Source organism: Thermobia domestica, chromosome 6 (genome assembly GCF_964235325.1).
Source record: "Thermobia domestica chromosome 6, izTheDome1.hap1.1, whole genome shotgun sequence".
Taxonomy (NCBI): domain Eukaryota; kingdom Metazoa; phylum Arthropoda; class Insecta; order Zygentoma; family Lepismatidae; genus Thermobia; species Thermobia domestica.
The window spans coordinates 264,775,065-264,781,496 of record NC_137459.1 but is presented as its reverse complement, the minus strand read 5'-3'; the positions used below and the strand labels follow the sequence as shown (position 1 = coordinate 264,781,496).

The window sequence follows — 6,432 nt, the reverse complement described above, 5'->3', positions numbered from 1 at the left end:
ACTTAAAATGATGCAAACACGTAATTTGAAGATAGCCATGATCACAAATGTGAGTGAAATCTGTAAGTTGTCAATTTTTTTCTTACTCTGTTATTGCTCGCGTATTGACACAGAATAGTATATTGTAAATGTCGAACGATTCTCACCCGGTAAAACGCATGATTAGAGGCCTTGGGGCCGAAACGACCTCAACCTATTCTCAAACTTTAAATGGGTGAGACACTCTGCTTGCTTGAGAGTGAAGCAGAGGTTCAGGATCAGAGTACCTAGTGGGCCACTTTTTGTAAGCAGAACTGGCGCTGTGGGATGAACCAAACTCTGAGTTAATGCGCCTAATCCCGAGCTTATTTTGAAACCATGAAAGGTGTTGGTTGCTTAAGACAGCAGGACGGTGGCCATGGAAGTCGGAATCCGCTAGGGAGTGGGTAACAACTTACCTGCCGAAGCAACTAGCCCTGAAAATGGATGGCGCTCAAGCTTCGTGCCTATACTCGGCCGTTACTTCAGTGGAGGCTGCATATCGCACCGAATGAAGCAGTAACGAGTATTAGGGTCGTGGCAGTGTGCGCAGAAGTGTCTGGGCGTGGGCCTGCCTGGAGCCGCCGTCGGTGTAGATTTTGGTGGTAGTAGCAAATACTCCAGCGAGGCCCTGGAGGACTGATGTGGAGAAGGGTTTCGTGTGAACAGCCGTTGCACACGGGTCAGTCGATCCTAAGCCCTAGGATAACTCCAAAGGGATTGCGGGCATGAAATGTTGTGTGAAGGAGTTAATTGGGACCCTCGTCCAGAAATACGACACTAGTATGGCTCAAGTGCTGTCTGGCTTAGCCTTTACGGATTTCCCAATGCAATACCCATCTTTTTTTTTTTTTTTTTTTTTTTTGCGAAAGGGAATCTGGTGCCTATTCCAGAACCGAGCAGCGGAACCGTATTCTACGGACCCTCACAGGTTCGTCAGGGTAACCTAACAGGACTCGGAGACGCCGTCGGGAGCTCTGGGAAGAGTTTTCTGTTTCGGCGTTCACGTTCCCTGGAAGCATTTCGCATGGAGATAGGGAATAGAACGCGAAGAGCACCGCAGTTGCAGCGGTGTCCAGAGAGTCCCGATGTACCTTGAAAGCCCGAGAATGGGGCACGTGGAGGTGTCGCGCCAGATCGTACCCATATCCGCAGCGGGTCTCCAAGGTGAATAGCCTCTAGTCGATAGATTAATGTAGGTAAGGGAAGTCGGCTAATCCGATCCGTAACTTCGGGATAAGGATTGGCTCTGAGGATCAAGGCTAGTTGGGCTTGGTCGGGAAGTGGGTTGTTCGCTGACGTGCCGGGCCTGGGCGAGGTGACGGTCAAGGGTTACACCTTGTTCCTTAACCGAGTTCGGTCCCGTGCCTTGGCCTTCCACGGATCTTTCTTGCTGGGAGCGCCGGGCAAGGCTCGGTGTCTTGTCGGCTGCCATTCAACGATCAGCTCAGAACTGGCACGGACTGGGGGAATCCGACTGTCTAATTAAAACAAAGCATTGCGATGGCCCTAACGGGTGTTGACGCAATGTGATTTCTGCCCAGTGCTCTGAATGTCAACGTCAAGAAATTCAAGCAAGCGCGGGTAAACGGCGGGAGTAACTATGACTCTCTTAACGAATTCATCGGAGGAACATAACGAATGGAAACAAATTCGTTCCAGAATTTGTAATAGAGCTAAAAATAAAACGAAATTAACAGAACCATGGATAATTCTTCTTCTAATGCAGAAGATACCGATGGAAATTTACCTTGTGGAGTTATAGAAGAAGTAATTGACAAATTTAAAGAACTATGAATTGATAGTAATGATGAAATTAAAGATGATAATGAGGAAATTATTGGGGAAAAGGACATGACAAATATAAGACTTGAACTCAAATATCAAAACGAAAATGCTAATACAACAATGATTTGGAGACTAGAAGACGTGATTGAAGGAAAAATCATTATTTGAAACCTGTAAAATTATATGATACCGAGAGAATTAGTCGTAGATGGAGTAGTATAACTCCACTTAAAAGACAAATTCTAAATAAAGAAAGAATACAAGCTAGTCATAGTGGATACTCAAGTACAAATGAGGAATTTTTCAGATGAGAAGAGAAATTTATAGATAATTATATAAAAGAGCTTATGAAAATAAATAAAAGGGAAACTTTAAAGGAGTTTGGAGATTTCAAGGTAAATATTTCAGTGAGTAATGAGATAACTAATAAAGATGTTGAAAATATTCCATCGGAAACGGAATCTAATAATGAAGTGTCAACAAAACAAGATGTAAATTGTCATCTGAAAACAGCTCTAATATTAGTTTGAGTTCGGCAATGAGCACAACGAATTCAACGGCTACTAATATTTGGTCTGACACACAGATTCAAATAGTACAAGATAGATTCTATCGTTTACTGAACTTTAAAAATAGTTTTCATAATATTGAATTACGAGGTTTTTTTACCAACGCAGGAAGCTATTGAAGATTTACTATGTACACCAGTACCGGAAGAGAATGAATGTCAGACTGAGGATAAAATAAAAAAATATTGAGGATATGCTGTATAAAGATGAACAAGAAAATGAAACGAATGAAATTATGGAATTACTTAAAAGGAATCAACCAATTGAGGATTTGTGGACCATTTACAAAATTCTCAGATTTGTATTGGGTGCAAATATTACGTTGGACAGATCGGATCTAAACAAACTTAATGATGGAATTGTTAGCTGTTTGGCAAAACGTAATGAAAACATGATAACTGAAAAGAATAAGGGAAATAAAACTAAAAGAAAATTTAACCCTGGAAAGAAAAAAGTGAAACAATATGCAAATACACAACAGTTGTATAGAGTTAATCCTGGATCTTTGGCAAATAAAACCATTGGATGAAGATATAGAGCGGTTATACAATGAACTATGGGGTAAAACAGGTTAATGTAAAATAAATTTTCAAAAAGATCAAATGAACGAATCATCAAAAGAATGTTTAATCAATAAAATTACAAGAAAAGAAATCTTGGTGAAAATTAAAAAAAACTGAAAACGAAATCTGCTCCCGGCTTAGACAACATAAAAGGATATAGAAAACCCAGAAATTGATATTTTTGAGGTGTTATTTAATGTTATACTAAAAATGGGGATAATTCCACAAAGTTGGAAGATAAACAGAACAACACTAGTACTAAAAAAGGAAGATTTACCTCAAGCGAAAAACTGGAGACGTATAACAATGAGCCCACTCTTTCACAGGATTTTTAGTGCCATATTAGATGAGAGACTTTGTAATGAAATAATTTATAATAATAGGCAAAAAGGGTTTACAAAAATGAAGGCACTCGCAATAACTGATTTTTATTTAATCAGATTTTATATCATAGTAAAAGGCAGGAGGGAGTTGCAGTCTTGGGTATTGATATCTCCAAAGCTTTTGATACTGTCCCCCATGCGGCAATTGTAAATGTTCTTAACGCTAGGGATTGTCCTGATCGAATAGGAGGAATAATAGAGGACATGTACACTGATGTAACAACAGCAATAAAAGGCAAAACAAATATTGAGTTGCAGTTAAGGAGGGGGATAAAACAATGTGATCCCTTGAGTCCCTTCCTCTTTAATTTGGTTTTTGATGATTTAATTAACGTACTTCAACAGAGTTCTGGTGGATATAATTCAATGACGAAAATGTCTCAGTGCTTACATATGATGATGACATCATGGTTTTAGATAAGGACGAAAAAGGACTGCACGGTAAATTAGATGTAATTAATGCATATCTCAATAACATGGATATGAAGTTATCTATGGAAAAATGTTATGCCTTTTGGATACGAGCTTCTCGTAAAACCTGGTATTCTCACAAAATTGAATTGTCTGTTGGAGACTATAAAAAAAGAAATTTGGATGTAGACGGATGGAGATCAGAAAATTATGGATGTAGTTAAAATAAATTAAAAGTTGGGAATGTAGTAGTTCATCCGCTCACCTTTAGTGCTAGAGTCTCTATTCGTACATGTAAGGTTTTGAAGGACTTGGGAATATATCATGATTTAAAAAACAACACTCGCAATGATTTGTATACGTAGTAGCGTTGAAATTGCTAACGGACATCTAGACTATGGTTAAGTAATTAGCCCATTGCAGTTCTATTGATTTAGTAACTGTTCTCTAAATTGTAATCTGATTTTTATAATTATTATAATTTTTTTTTATTCCTGACTGAAGTTTAGAGAACTTCAAATTTATTGTATCTAATTTTGTATTAAAATTTGTATATATATATTTCGTTTTTTATCAAATTCATCATAGGAAGTTGTTCTGTAATTACTATTTTTTTGTACTAATTTACATGCTTATACATGGAAAAAAATTGTTAAATAACTCACTCTGTATGAGGAAGTCTCTTTTCAACAATCAAGAGTTGTTTTAGCCAAATGCCTCGTGTGCAACGGCTTAAATGCCTAGGTTGTTCGTTCACGATCAATAGCGGGCGCTTTTCTTCTTACGACGCAGGATACATGTCCCTCCTTCTGCGGAGGCTAAGTAGAGTTCGTTTAAAGCCAAGGCAGAAGCTTGTTCTGCTAAGGCAATACCTCCTTCCCCGATTATATTACCAATGGACGGTGATAGAGATAGGCATTACTGCCTTAAGATCATTTGATCAGGAAATCCGAAATTTTGTAAAGCAAACTCTCCATTTACCTGCCTCTAAAACCGACTGTCTCCTGTGTCCTAGGAAGAAGGACGGGGGCCTAGCGATTCCATGGGTGGAACGGATTGTGACCTACGGGAGAGTCAGAAATTGGTTAAGATTCGTAGGAGGCAAAGATGAAGTAGTAGGCCATATGGCTTTAAATGCAGGACTTCCTGCTAAAATAGAGGAGTTTGCTAAGAAGAAAAAGATCTTTGGCCAAATGTCCATTGAAAAGATGGAAAAGGCTGCGCAGAGGGAGAGGGATGAGGAATGTGTTCGGTGGGCCGACCTGGAGTCACAAGGTAAGGGTGCACGGTATTTTCGTCGGTCAGCTGTTTCTAATTCCTTTCTCCTTGATGACTCCTTGCTTACGGATGGACGTTTCATTGACGCTCTCCAGCTGCGTTCAAATACCGTGGGGTTTCGGGCAGTTTTGGCTCGAGCCACTAAGGATGTAGACGTCCAATGCAGGGGTTGTAGTATGAAGGTTGAAACGGATGGTCATGTGATCGGGGAGTATTTCCTGCACAACCCTCGGGGGGTGCACCGACACAACGAAGTCGTTGAGGTTATCCAGGCTTTTTGCCTGAAGAAAGGCTTTAGGATATATAGGGAGAACGCCTTTCGGGTGAATGGTGAATGGCTGAAGCGGAAATGGTTCGTTCTCGATGTCATGGTCATGTATGAGGATGGACATAGCCTTGAGCTCGCTGCCAGGGAGAAAGTGAATAAGTATAGCTGTATGAAAAACAGCCTTCAGAGATAGTAAGGGTTTTAAAGTGTTACCGGTGGTTTTAGGTTCGCGGGGCGCAGTTCCAAGTTTTACTATAAAATCGTTGGCGAAGATAGGAATGATAGGGAATAGCGAGCTCAGGACTATGTCCTTAGTGTGTCTTAGATCTAGCATAGAAATTGTTAACGCCCATCTGGATTATAGGTAAAATCATGTTCATCCATTCGACCTCCCTGCCTCCTCGTGGCGCGCGTTGGAAACGGCGTAGCTGGCCAAACGGGAGGATTTAGTTATATAGAGCGTGGGTGTAGTTCTTATATTTTGGACTCTTTGGGATGTTCGGTTGTTGGATCAAAGGGATCTTGTCGTTAGATAGGCTTGTTACTGCTGGGATGCCAGGGGGTTATAACCCACGCAAGAAACCCAAACCTTTAGAGCTAGAATAAGTTAGGTTTCACCTGCTGTTTCATTGTTTGTTGTCGACTTTGTATAACATTCATATTTTAATGTGTACGTAGATCTTTTAGGTTAATCATACGCGTACTTTTTAATGTGTTTCTTACTCTTTTATTGTATTCTTTATTGGTTATATTTATGCACGTTTGTTTGTAATCTTTGATCGATTGTAATTTTCATGTATTATGTTTCTATTTTGCTGTATATTTTCTGAATATTAGGTTGTAATAAAGTTAGGTGTAGTTAGGAGATGGCATGGCATTTCGGGGGGGGGGGTTGTTTAGAGGGGAGTTAGCTCAGGTTTTTTATGTTTGTTATTTAGTTTATTTAGATTGTATCATCTAGCTTTAAGTTAGGGAATTTTAGGACGCTGAATAGGTACACTCGTGTCCAAAATTTTTGTCGCATGTCTATAAATATGTTGTTGTAGGAATATAATTTGATAATGAATTCTCCGGGCATGTCTTACGATGTCAGTACATGTATAATCGGCAAAGACATGTATGTGGAAAAATTCATGTCAAAAGAGCAGTAAATA

The 6,432-nt window shown here is 39.6% G+C and overlaps 1 pseudogene; it reads left to right on the top strand.

Moving 5' to 3' along the window:
- On the top strand, positions 1-1,202 carry LOC145688733 (large subunit ribosomal RNA; annotated as a pseudogene).
- The last annotated feature ends 5,230 nt before the right edge of the window (positions 1,203-6,432 follow it).